General features: G+C 38.1%; 1 long non-coding RNA gene and 1 pseudogene across 2 annotated transcripts in view; one reads left to right on the top strand and one right to left on the bottom strand.

Annotated features, from left to right (window-relative positions):
* The window catches only part of LOC309658287, a 205,960-nt gene that overhangs the window by 64,101 nt on the left and 129,339 nt on the right, over window positions 1–12,520 (top strand). The window lies entirely within an intron of this gene.
* LOC309658037 (UDP-N-acetylglucosamine--peptide N-acetylglucosaminyltransferase 110 kDa subunit pseudogene) lies at window positions 8,128–12,318 on the bottom strand (annotated as a pseudogene). Its single transcript has one exon. The product of its transcript is annotated as a UDP-N-acetylglucosamine--peptide N-acetylglucosaminyltransferase 110 kDa subunit pseudogene (transcript).

The following is a 12,520-nucleotide window of genomic DNA, read 5'->3' as shown; positions in this document are numbered from 1 at the left end:
GAACCCGTGTCCCCTGCATTGGCAGGCGGACTCCCAACCACTGCACCACCAGGGAAGCCCAATAGTGGGGGACTTTAACACCTCACTTACACCAATGGACAGATCATCCAAAATGAAAATAAATAAGGAAACAGAAGCTTTAAATGACACAATAGACCAGATAGATTTAATTGATATTTATAGGACATTCCATCCAAAAACAGCAGATTACACGTTCTTCTCAAGTGCACACGGAACATTCTCCAGGATAGATCACATCTTGGGTCACAAATCAAGCCTCAGTAAATTTAAGAAAATTGAAATCATATCAAACATCTTTTCTGACCACAATGCTATGAGATTAGAAATGAATTACAGGGAAAAAAACGTAAAAAACACAAAGACATGGAGGCTAAACAATACGTTACTAAATAACCAAGACATCACTGAAGAAATCAAAGAGGAAATCAAAAAATACCTAGAGGCAAATGCCAATGAAAACACGATGACCCAAAACCTATGGGATGCAGCAAAAGCAGTTCTAAGAAGGAAGTTTATAGCTATACAAGCCTAACAAAAGAAACAAGAAAAATCTCAAGTAAACAATCTAACCTTACACCTAAAGAAACTAGAGAAAGTAGAACGAACAAAACCCAAAGTTAGCAGAAGGAAAGAAATCATAAAGATCAGAGCGGAAATAAATGAAATAGAAACAAAGAAAACAATAGCAAAGATCAATAAAACTAAAAGCTGGTTCTTTGAGAAGATAAACAAAATTGATAAGCCATTAGCCAGACTCATCAAGAAAAAGAGGGAGAGGACTCAAATCAATAAAATCAGAAATGAAAAAGGAGAAGTTACAACAGACACCTCAGAAATACAAAGCATCCTAAGAAACTACTACAAGCAACTTTATGCCAATAAAATGGACAACCTGGAAGAAATGGACAAATTCTTACAAAGGTATAACCTTCCAAGACTGAACCAGGAAGAAACAGAAAATATGAACAGACCAATCACAAGTAATGAAATTGAAACTGTGATTAAAAATCTTCCAACAAACAAAAGTCTAGGACCAGATGGCTTCACAGGTGAATTCTATCAAACATTTAGAGAAGAGCTAACACCTATCCTTCTCAAACTCTTCCAAAAAATTGCAGAGAAAGGAACACTCCCAAACTCATTCTATGAGGCCACCATCACCCTGATCCCAAAACCAGACAAAGACACTACAAAAAAAGAAAATTACAGACCAATAGCACTGATGACTATAGATGCAAAACTCCTCAACAAAATACTAGCAAACAGAATCCAACAACACATTAAAAGGATCATACACCACGATCAAGTGGGATTTATCCCAGGGATGCAAGGATTCTTCAATATACGCAAAATGTGATACACCATATTAACAAGTTGAAGAAGAAAAACCATATGATCATCTCAATAGATGCAGAAAAAGCTTTTGACAAAATTCAACACCCATTTATGATAAAAACTCTCCAGAAAGTGGGCATAGAGGGAACCTACCTCAACATAATAAAGGCCATATACGACAAACCCACAGCAAACATCATTCTCAATGGTGAAAAACTGAAAGCATTTCCTCTAAGATCAGGAACGAGACAAGGATGTCCACTCTCACCACTATTATTCAACATAGTTCTGGAAGTCCTAGCCACGGCAATCAGAGAAGAAAAAGAAATAAAACGAATGCAAATTGGAAAAGAAGAAGTAAAACTGTCACTGTTTGCAGATGACATGATACTATACATAGAGAATCCTAAAACTGCCACCAGAAAACTGCTAGAGCTAATTAATGAATATGGTAAAGTTGCAGGATACAAAATTAATGCACAGAAATCTCTTGCATTCCTATACACTGATGATGAAAAATCTGAAAGAGAAATTATGGAAACACTCCCATTTACCATTGCAACAAAAAGAATAAAATACCTAGGAATACACCTACCTAGGAAGACAAAAGACCTGTATGCAGAAAACTATAAGACACTGATGAAAGAAATTAAAGATGATACCAACAGATGGAGAGATGTACCATGTTCTTGGATTGGAAGAATCAACATTGTGAAAATGACTCTACTACCCAAAGCAATCTACAGATTCAATGCAATCCCTATCAAATTACCAATGGCATTTTTTACAGAACTAGAACAAATCATCTTAAAATTTGTATGGAGACACAAAAGACCCCGAATAGCCAAAGCAGTCTTGAGGCAAAAAAATGGAGCTGGAGGAATCAGACTCCCTGACTTCAGACTATACTACAAAGCTACAGTAATCAAGACAATATAGTACTGGCACAAAAACAGAAACATAGATCAATGGAACAAGATAGAAAGCCCAGAGATAAACCCACGCACCAATGGTCATCTAATCTATGACAAAGGAGGCAAAGATATAAAATGGAGAAAAGACAGTCTCTTCAATAAGTGGTGCTGTGAAAACTGGACAGCTACATGTAAAAGAATGAAATTAGAATACTCCCTAACACCATACACAAAAATAAACTCAAAATGGATTCGAGACCTAAATGTAAGACTGGACACTATAAAACTCTTATAGGAAAACATAGGACTCTTTGACATAAATCACAGCAAGATCTTTTTTGATCCACCTCCTAGAGAAATGGAAATAAAAACAAAAAGAAACAAAAGGGACCTAATGAAACTTAAAAAAAAAAAAAAAGACATGGAGGGTGTGTATAAAGGAGTGATTATGATGATGAAACACAAAGTCAGTACCATAGCATGGCACAACTACAGAAGGCACTATTTTTATTGTATTTTGCAACACAGAGACCCAGCGTAGACTCTAATATGGATGAGGAAGAACCTGAGTAAATGGCCAGTGAATATTTGGGGGTGATTGAATTGGGAGTCCTAATAGGGCTGGAGAATTGTTAAGGTGGGACTGGTAAATTAGAGGCACCCAAAGATAGGAGATGATGGCCATAGAGAGAAGATATTTGAAATTGAGATTTATGAGGTGAAATAGATACTGGAAATGAAAGATCTAGGATATGAGAAGGTGTAGCTGAAGTGAGGTGGGGGGTGCTTAGCAAACTACATGCCCTTCACAAACTTCCCATTGAGAATAACTAAAAACAATGAATAAAATATAGAAATATATATATTTTTAAATGCATCAGTGACCTGCTAATAAAGTAAGGCCAAAAGGAATTCAAAGCAAGGCCCAAGTGAGATGACCCAGGCACTGCTAATGGCCTTTGCACTGAGGACTTTTGACAAATCAGGGGATCTTGAGATCCAGTGTTCACAGCCTTGTGAAATATGGATGATAGTTGACAAAGCCTAGGTCCAGCCCAAAGAGGGCAGCATAAAAGACAATCCTACATAAAGCTCGAAAGGGTATACTAGAAATAAAATTGCCCCCACTGCAGACAACAAGGACATTTGCTTACGTTAAAATTTGGCGCTGGTAAAGGAGAAGAAAAATCTTTCCTGAAAGTTTCTAAGTAAAGCTAGCCCTCACGTGTGAGTTTTGTTGCCAGAGTTGCACTACCTGGGTGGTCTGGAAAACCTTCAAGCTGAGAATTTAGTTTAAAGTGGCCCTCCTTCAGTAGTACCCATGAGCATCTGGCAGAAACACATGCAAATCCTTTTTAAATGAATTCCCTTCTATCTAGGCTTCAAAGAATTCCCATACAAATATGAATTCACAATGAAAAAAGAAAAGCATCATGAGCGAGACCCAACAAAATAACAAGCAACTCACATCACCCACAAAAAGTCAATCAGGTGTTGGAAATATCAGATAGTATAAAATTTATATACAATTTATAATGATTAGAGGGCAGAAACTAGGGAGTCATCTGCAGGAGATAAGATTTTTACATACACATTAAAAATACATATTAAAGATGGGGACGTTGCTGGTGTAGTCTTTTTATAGGTTTTATAAACCACTTGAGCCTATATCAGTCATTTTAGTGTCTGACATGTTTGGAACTATCAGTGCTTTGTTGGTTTATGGCTTAAATTCCTTTTCTTGTCGGTTTCCTTCTTCCCTTCACCCCACTTTAAAAATTTTCCTATACATAAAAATAGAATTAAGATTTTTTTTTAGTAAAATTGATACTTATAAGGTCAATATTTTAAAAATGCATTTCTATATACCAGCAACAAAAAATTAGAACGTGTAATAAAAAGACAGATGCCATTTACAGTAGTATCAAAAATATGAATTACCTAGGAAGAGATTTAACAAAATATGAGTAAGACCTGTATACAGAAAATCATAAAATGACTGAGAGAAATCAAAGGAAATTTAAATAAATGGAAAGTGATACTATGTTTATGGGTAGGAAGATTCAATATTATAAAGTTGTCATTGCTTTTCCAATTGATCCATAGATTTCTTTTATTACATTTAAAATCCCAACAAAGTATTTATTTTGACTGGTGGGCATTGAGGAATGGATAGTGGAACTTGGCAAGTTGATTCTCAAGTGTATCAGAACGGACACTGAAAATCAGTTGAGAAAGTATGAGCTTTAAATAACTGATGCTGAGACAACTGGTTATTCATATAGAAAAAAAGGGATCTGAACCCCTACCTCACACCACATGCCAAAAATCAATTCTAGGTGTCTAAAAGACTCAAAATTAGGTAGAGTTTTTAAACTTTTTGAAAGTAATAAAAGAAAATGCCCTTTTCAATTAACGGATGAGAAGAATCTCTGAAGCGAGACAGAAAAGCATAGAGAGTAAAGTAAATTACTATTAAAGTCAACTACATTAAAATGAAGAACTTCTGTTCATCAAGATATACCATAACAGAAGTGAAAAGATGAGCCACACACTGGGAGAGGGTATTTGCTATACCCATATGACAAAGGGTTAGTATCCAGACCATATAAAAACTATAAGCCATTCAGAAAACTACAACCTAATTTATTTTAAAGGGGAAAAAGATTTGACTGGGCATATCACTGAAGAGAAAACACAAATGGTAAAATAACATATGAAAATATGTTCAACTTCATTTGTAATCAGGGAAATGCAAATTAAAACCACAGTGGCATATTATTTCAATCTCATCAGCTTGACAGAAATTTTTCAATGTGGAATACCAAGAATTAGAGATGTGGAACCACTGAATTCTTATACAGTGTTTGTGGGAGAGTCAATTTATTTCAACCATTTTGGAAGATAATTTGCATTATCTATTAGGTTGAAGGTATGCATGCCTTTTGACTCAGCAATTCTACTCTCTGATGTTTGGCCTAGAGAAACTCTTGTACACATGTAGTGGGCGGTAGGTACAAGATGTTCATAGTAGCATATCTGTAAGAGCAAAAACTAGAAATAACCAAGATATTCACCAACAGTAGAATGGAGTAAAATTCTGGTATATTCATATAATTGAATACTATACAGAAGTAAACATGAATAAGCTGTAGTTATTTGCAACAACGTGGATGCATCTCAGGAACATGTTATTAAGTGGAAAAAGTATGTCCCAGAAAGACCCATATGGTAAATTCCAATTATATGAAGTTCAAAAGCATGCAAAAATCATATATACATACATATATATGTATATATACATACACAAACAGATGTATATATAGAATGATTAGGAAGGATGGGATTGGAGAGGGACACATAGGGGCTTAAATGTTCTATGTCTTAAATGGGACAGTAGGTGCACAAGTGATCATGTCCCTGTTACTTTTTTTGTCCTTAAACATTTATTTTATAAATATTCTTTTGTATATATCCGATACTTAATAAAATGTCAAGGCTCTTTGGAATTGAGGAGGTAAAAAGAGCTTTATCACAGAATGATTTCATGCTGGAAAGTTAGAAACAACAACAAAGGTCCCCAGTAAAGGTCTGGTTAAATAAATTAAGGTACATCTGTATAACAGAATAGCATCCAGCAATGAAGTGCATACACTGACATGAGATGTTCCTTGTACAGTAGATGAAAGAAGTTACAGAACAGTATGATACCTCATTTACATAAGAAATATAAAAATACACATACATAAGTATATAAAAAGCATTTAGTGAGTACACCAAAAAGATAACTGTATTGGAATCTGGGTGTTGACTATTAGAATTATATTTAGGTTGTTTTCTCTTGATTTCTTCTCATTTTTTTCTACCAGAAACATATATTACTATTATACCAAAAAAAGTCAGAGAAAGAGTAGCAAAGAATATCTAAGAAACATCAGAAAAAAGAATGTAAATATAAAATGTTTGGAAACGACCTTCACAAAATATATTAACATATTATTTGAAGAAAATGGTTACACTTTTATTAGAGTTAAAAATGAGATTTGAAGATAAATGGATTTATCTATCTATCTATCAAGTTTCTGGCTAAAAGGCAATATAATAAAGATTTAACTTCTTCCCAATTTAATTTACAGGATTAAAATAATCCCAAACAAAATCACAATGAAGTTTTTTGTTTTTTTTTTTTAAGGGCAAATCATTCATTTATTGTTTAAAGATTGCAAGACAACATCTGAATTTCTGTAGCACAATGTAAATGTTTTACTTTTTTGATAAAGCAGAGTATAATAGAAAAAACAATTAGTTTCCAGTAATATCTATATCTCTATTCAGAATTAAGCCTTCCACAGACATGTTACCTGGAAACAAAAGCCTGTTACAATAAGCAAAGCTTCAACCAGAGCGGCTATTTTCGGGCAGGGAAAGGTTCATCCCTCTAGGGGGATGCTGTGCTATGTAAAATGGCTGCAAGGTCACAGCCTTGAGGGCGCTGGAAGTCTATTCTCCACATGAAGTAGTTTGGTGAACTTCAAACGTCCATTCATCTGCAACCAAGCTGGCAACCTTTAACTGATTCTTTCAAGCAGGTAAAAAATAAATTAAAAGAAATCCCTACACTGTTGTTCCTTGATTTACACTGTTAAATCGTTCATTAACATGTAATTCTGGCTAAGAATTACATTTGAGACTCCTTGCTCAGATTTTGGTTAACAGTACAAATCTTTCCGAAATTCAAGTTCTTATTAATCAATAATTTGTCAGCTAGGATACATTCAGGCATCAGCTGCAACTACAGAATAGATGCACTGCCTCAGCACTTTGGAAAGACAGAATCTAGAACACTACTAGCAGACAAAATATCTGTTACTAGACAGCATATGTGCAGTACAGCAAGACAAAAACATATATTCATATGTTGGCTTGTTTAAGCCTCAAGCCCTCAATCCTTTGTTGAAATACAATAATTTCATTTCTATGGTTTTCAATACCAAAAACTCAACCCCCAGGAGGGCTAAAGTCTAATTTATACTCCAAACCAAGTAGCAGTGCAGTTCGCTACTACTGAGGCTGAATCCATAGACTTCGAGACCACGTCCAGAAGACAAGTTATTATATGTAACACTCTAGAAGGTCTGAAACATAATAATCATATACATAGCTGGTCCTCCAGAGCTTTTTACCTATAACATGTTTTTTGATGAAAGTTATTTAATGCACTGGAGATAACTGTGACTTACTGATCAAATATTTGAATACTTGTACTTACCTGGGATTTCATTTCTGCTGAAAGAAAAAGGAAGAACAGGACTCACTTTAAAAAAAAAACAAACTTTAGAAGTGAAAGTAAAAATCTTATCACACACTATCACTTTTGGAAGCAGCACAGAGGGGCAGTCAACGGTAAAACACTGGTGAAATAGGTCAAAACTCTAGGCCAAAAATCCATTATTATTCATCAGTGACAGTACCACAACTGTGCCCTTCATAATTAATAATCACTCCTAAGAATCTTCATTTGGCACCAGATGATGTGCTTAAGAGAAACACTCTGGGAGGTTTTGAATCAGACTTGGTTTTTTGTTACCCAAGTTACAGGAAAATGTTTAAAGTGGGGGGAAGGGAAGAAGGAAACGGACCAGAAAAAGAATTTAAGCCATAAACCAACAAAGCACTGATAGTTCCAAATATGTCAGACACTAAAATGACGGATATAGGCTCAAGTGGTTTATAAAACCTATAAAAAGACTACACCAGCAAAGTCCCCATTTGTCTGTAGAGTTCAGAAACTAAAACAAGGAATATTTTAGCTTAAAACCTTATCTCAAAAGAATCATATACACTTCACGTGAATAAAACCTGAAACCAAACATTTTTAATAGCTCCAATACCCCAAATATAAAGAAACAATTAATTCAGAAGACTGGGCAATCTCTATCTCCCCTCCACACTAACCACCCATCCCATGGAAGACCAAGGGAGATCAGACCTTCCAGACTTAGGCAACACCTGGCTGCCGCAAAATTCTACGGAGACTCCTTGTGGAACAGCAGTCTCCCATCTCTTGTGTCTCTCCCTGTCATGATCATGCAGGAAGCAAGTCTGACTGTGCTATTTGTTATCACTGTCTGTCACCCATCTGCAACATGATATTGCTACAAAGGTAAGTACAAAGTAACGTATCTAGTTCCCTTTCCCCCAGAAGGTTGAGGCTCAGGTACAGGGGTAATTCTCCTGCGCACACAGTCATTATTTAGGCCGACTCAGTGACTTCAACAGGCTTCATCATGTGATCAGGTTTGTTGCCAGCTGCATAATGCTCCCACATCTGTAGATAGAGGCGCTCTAGTTCCATTGTGTATTGTTTGGTGTTGAACAGAGGGCTAGATATTCTCTGCTTCCAGACTTTGCCACGAATTCTCTTCAGGTATTCTAGATCAGTTCCCAGTTTCACAGCTATGTCTTCATACTCTTGTCTATTTTTAGCAATAAGCTCAAGACAGCCTAAACAAGTGAGCTGGGAAGCTGCAACTCGGGAAGCAAGAGTCTCTCCTGGCATAGTCACCATGGGTGTCCCCGACCAAAGGACATCCATCCCTGTGGTGTGTCCATTACAGAGTGGAGTGTCCAAGCAGACATCAGCCAGCTGGCCTCTCCGAACATGTTCCTCTTTAGGAGCAACAGGTGAAAAAATGATACGGTTCTGGGGAAGGCCCATATTTTGCGCGTACTGTTGAATATTAGGTTCTCCTACTGCTGGGAAACGCAACAGCCACAGTACGCTATTGGGAACACGCTTCAGAATATTTGCCCACATCTGCAAAGTAGATGGGTCAATTTTATATAACTGATTAAAGTTACAGTACACAATGGCATCTTCCGGTAACCCGTACTGAGAACGTGTGGTTACAATAATGGTACGGGGAACCTCCTCTCCAGTGGCAGCCTTATTGTTGATCTGGGCAGTTGCCAGTCCATTGCTAATACTGAATCCATTAATTGTTATCTGAATTTGTCCTCTGTTAATCATTTCAATAACTGCTTCTGCAATCGTATTCATAGGAATGACAGGCATATTGAGAGCTATATTACTGCTGTCTGTGTTGTTTCCTCCATCAGGACATTTCATCTTGACAATTTTCACATCTGGTAGACTATCAAGAAATGCTTTGAGGTCGATGCCATTCAGCACAATTCGATTGTCATAAATGTGCCCATTGGACTTAAAATCGATGACTGCTTTTTCCTTCAGGTGAGGGAACATATTAGCATGATCACCAATAAAGAAAGTACGGGGCATATAAGCCAGTTTCTCAGAATACTGCTCAGCAACTTCAGCAGGTGAAGTTTCCTGATCAGTGATGATATAATCCATGAAAAGCGCGCCACTAGTCCCAGGGTACCCCAGCCACATTGCCTGAATAGGAGCTGGCCTGAGCGCAAAGAGTTCATTTCGAGCACCCCTGGTATAACCATTCAGATTTACGAGGACGTGTATACCAGCTTGATGGATGCGATCAGCTGCTTTTCCGTCGCATGGAATCTGAGAAAGATCAACGAAATGATCGGCTTCTGCCATCACCTTCGCTCGGAAGTTTGTGCCATCATCTGGGCTCAGGGCATAACAGAATACCTCAAATTTATCACGATTGTGCATGCCTGGAATAGACTGCATAAGATGAGAAGTAGGATGGTTCCCAAAGTCAGAACTCACGTATCCTACACGCAGTCGACCATCACTGAGCTTCAAGTCCTTTGGATGTTCATACGGTGGTTTACGAAGGACACTGATGTTATCCAGGCAGAGGTGCCCATGCCTCTCGGCAATAGCTTTCCTGACGCCGTGAGGAAGAGGATATAACATGCTGTGATGAGGCTGCACGGAAGGCAACCTGTTCTTCTCTAACTGGTCAGCCACAACGCTGACCAACCTCTTCATGCGCTCATCATAGTCTGTCCAGTCACAGACAGTCTGCAGGCAATGAGCCAGATTACAATAAGCGTCAGGAAAATCAGGTTGAAGCTTCAGAGCAGTGCGATAAGAAGCAATTGCTTCTGAAATATTACCCAAATCCTTGTGAATGGAAGCCAGATTGCTGTGGGCTTCCGCAAATGCAGGGTCAATCTGAATGGCACGTGTATAACACTGCAAGGCTCCCTGAACATCCTGCATCCCCGTTAGAGTGTTTCCCATATTACAGTAGGCCTCAGCAAAGGTAGGACTGATTCGAATAGCCTCCTTATAATGCATCAGAGCTTCCTGCACTTTTCCCTGCTGCTGCAATACACTTGCTAAATTTGAATGGGCAGCAGCAAACTCTGGGAAGACTTCTAATGCTTTACAATACAAGCGAACTGCCTCTTCAATGTTTCCCTGTTCTCGCTTGATATTGGCTAGGTTATTCAGAGAGTCTGCATGGGTGGGACACAGCCAGAGAGCTGTATTATAACAATCTTCTGCTTCGGCAACACTGCCCTTCTCTTTGAGAGCGTTGGCTAGGTTGCAGTAAGCGTCCGGGAAGTGTGGTTGCAATTCAATAGCTCGCCTGTAGGTGTCTATTGCCAGATCTATCAGGCCTTGCTCATAGTATACACAAGCCAGGCTGCCATGTACCACTGCATGATTTGGACTCAAGCTTAGGGCACGAAGGTAAGCTGCCACAGCTCGTTCAAAAATCCGTGCCTCTTTGAAGACATTTCCTAAATTGATATAAGCATCCAGAAAATTGGGGTCATGGGTGACAGCCTTTTCAAAGTGATGAATTGCAAGCCAAATCTCCCCTTGTGCATTGAAAACACAGCCAAGATTACTCCAAGCTACTGCAAAGTTCGGTTGCGTCTCAATTGCTTTCAAATAACATGCCTTGGCTTCTTCCAAGCGACCCAGGGCTTTGAGCAGGTTCCCCAGGTCACTGCAAACACAGTACAGATCAGGATTGTACTGAAGAGCAGAGGCGTAAGCTTGTACTGCCCCTTCCATGTCGCCTGCTGCTACCAAAGCGGCTGCCAGGTTAATATAACCATCAGTGAAATCTGGTTTGAGACGCAATGCATGCCGGTAATGCTGGATTGCTTCCTGCAACTGCCCGCTTTCCTTGTACACATTCCCCAAATTCGAATAGGCTTCTGCCAGAAGAGGGTTCTTTTTAATTGCCAGAGTACTAAAGTGGGCAGATCCGTCCAGCCTTCGACACCGGAAGTGAATAGATGAAAGTAATAAAAGTACACCAGTATTGTCTGGCTCTTGTCTCCAGAGCTGCATGCAGTGTCTCTCAGCTGCCTCAAAATCTCCCACCTGATAGGCTCGATGTGTCAACTCTGCTAACCCTTGGAAGGAAAGCATACGTTTCGTTGGGTCTGTGCTGTCGGCCACATTGCCCACGGAAGACGCCATCTGGAGCTTCTGGAGGGAGTGCGAAAAGAGGGTAATTGAGTCCCGCTGCCGCCACTACTGGCAAGAATGTTTCTAGAGGTAGCAAATACAAGGGCAGCAGCCGTACCACTGCTTTGGCAGGCTTAAGCGGCGGCAACAGTTACATACACTGAACCTTAGGAACTCTGGTTGGCCATCTATCTCTCACGGTCTTGAAAAAATCACTATGAAGTTTTTTTTAATTGATAAGATGGTTCTAAAGTTTATCTGGAGATGCAAGAGGGAAGAGATGTGGGGACATATGTATATGTATAACTGATTCACTTTGTTATAAAGCAGAAACTAACACACCATAGTAAAGCAATTATACTCTAATAAAGATGTTAAAAAAATATAGAGTTTATCTGGAAGAATAAATGGGGCTATTGATAATAGAATTCTGAAAATTAAAATTAAGAGGTTAGACTTGTTCTAATGGATCAATTTTAAAATGAATGCTAAAGCGACAACCATTGAACCACTATGATACAGTCAAATAGAAAGCTCTTAAACATCTAGTAGAAAGTGCTCAAACATCTCTTTATATTTTTAGAAACAGTGAATGTTGGAGGAAATAATGGTAATAGAGAAAGTATAAAATAAATAATGTTGGAATAATGGTTAAGGAAGGGTAGTTAATTTTTACCTTAAAATACGTTCTAAAACAAATTTGACGGTATTTACCTAAGATAAATTATAGATAAGTTAATGTAAAAAAATTTAAATCATTGTTCAGAGGGAGCACAGAAAATATGTAACAGATTCACGATGGTATAAGTCACTAAATCCAATGACTTTGCAGGACCAACTGATAATCTTGACTACCAACACTCTTTTT

This window comes from Balaenoptera physalus, assembly GCF_965194825.1.
Source record: "Balaenoptera physalus genome assembly, chromosome: 3".
Lineage (NCBI taxonomy): Eukaryota > Metazoa > Chordata > Mammalia > Artiodactyla > Balaenopteridae > Balaenoptera > Balaenoptera physalus.
This window is presented reverse-complemented; position numbering and strand designations above follow the sequence as displayed.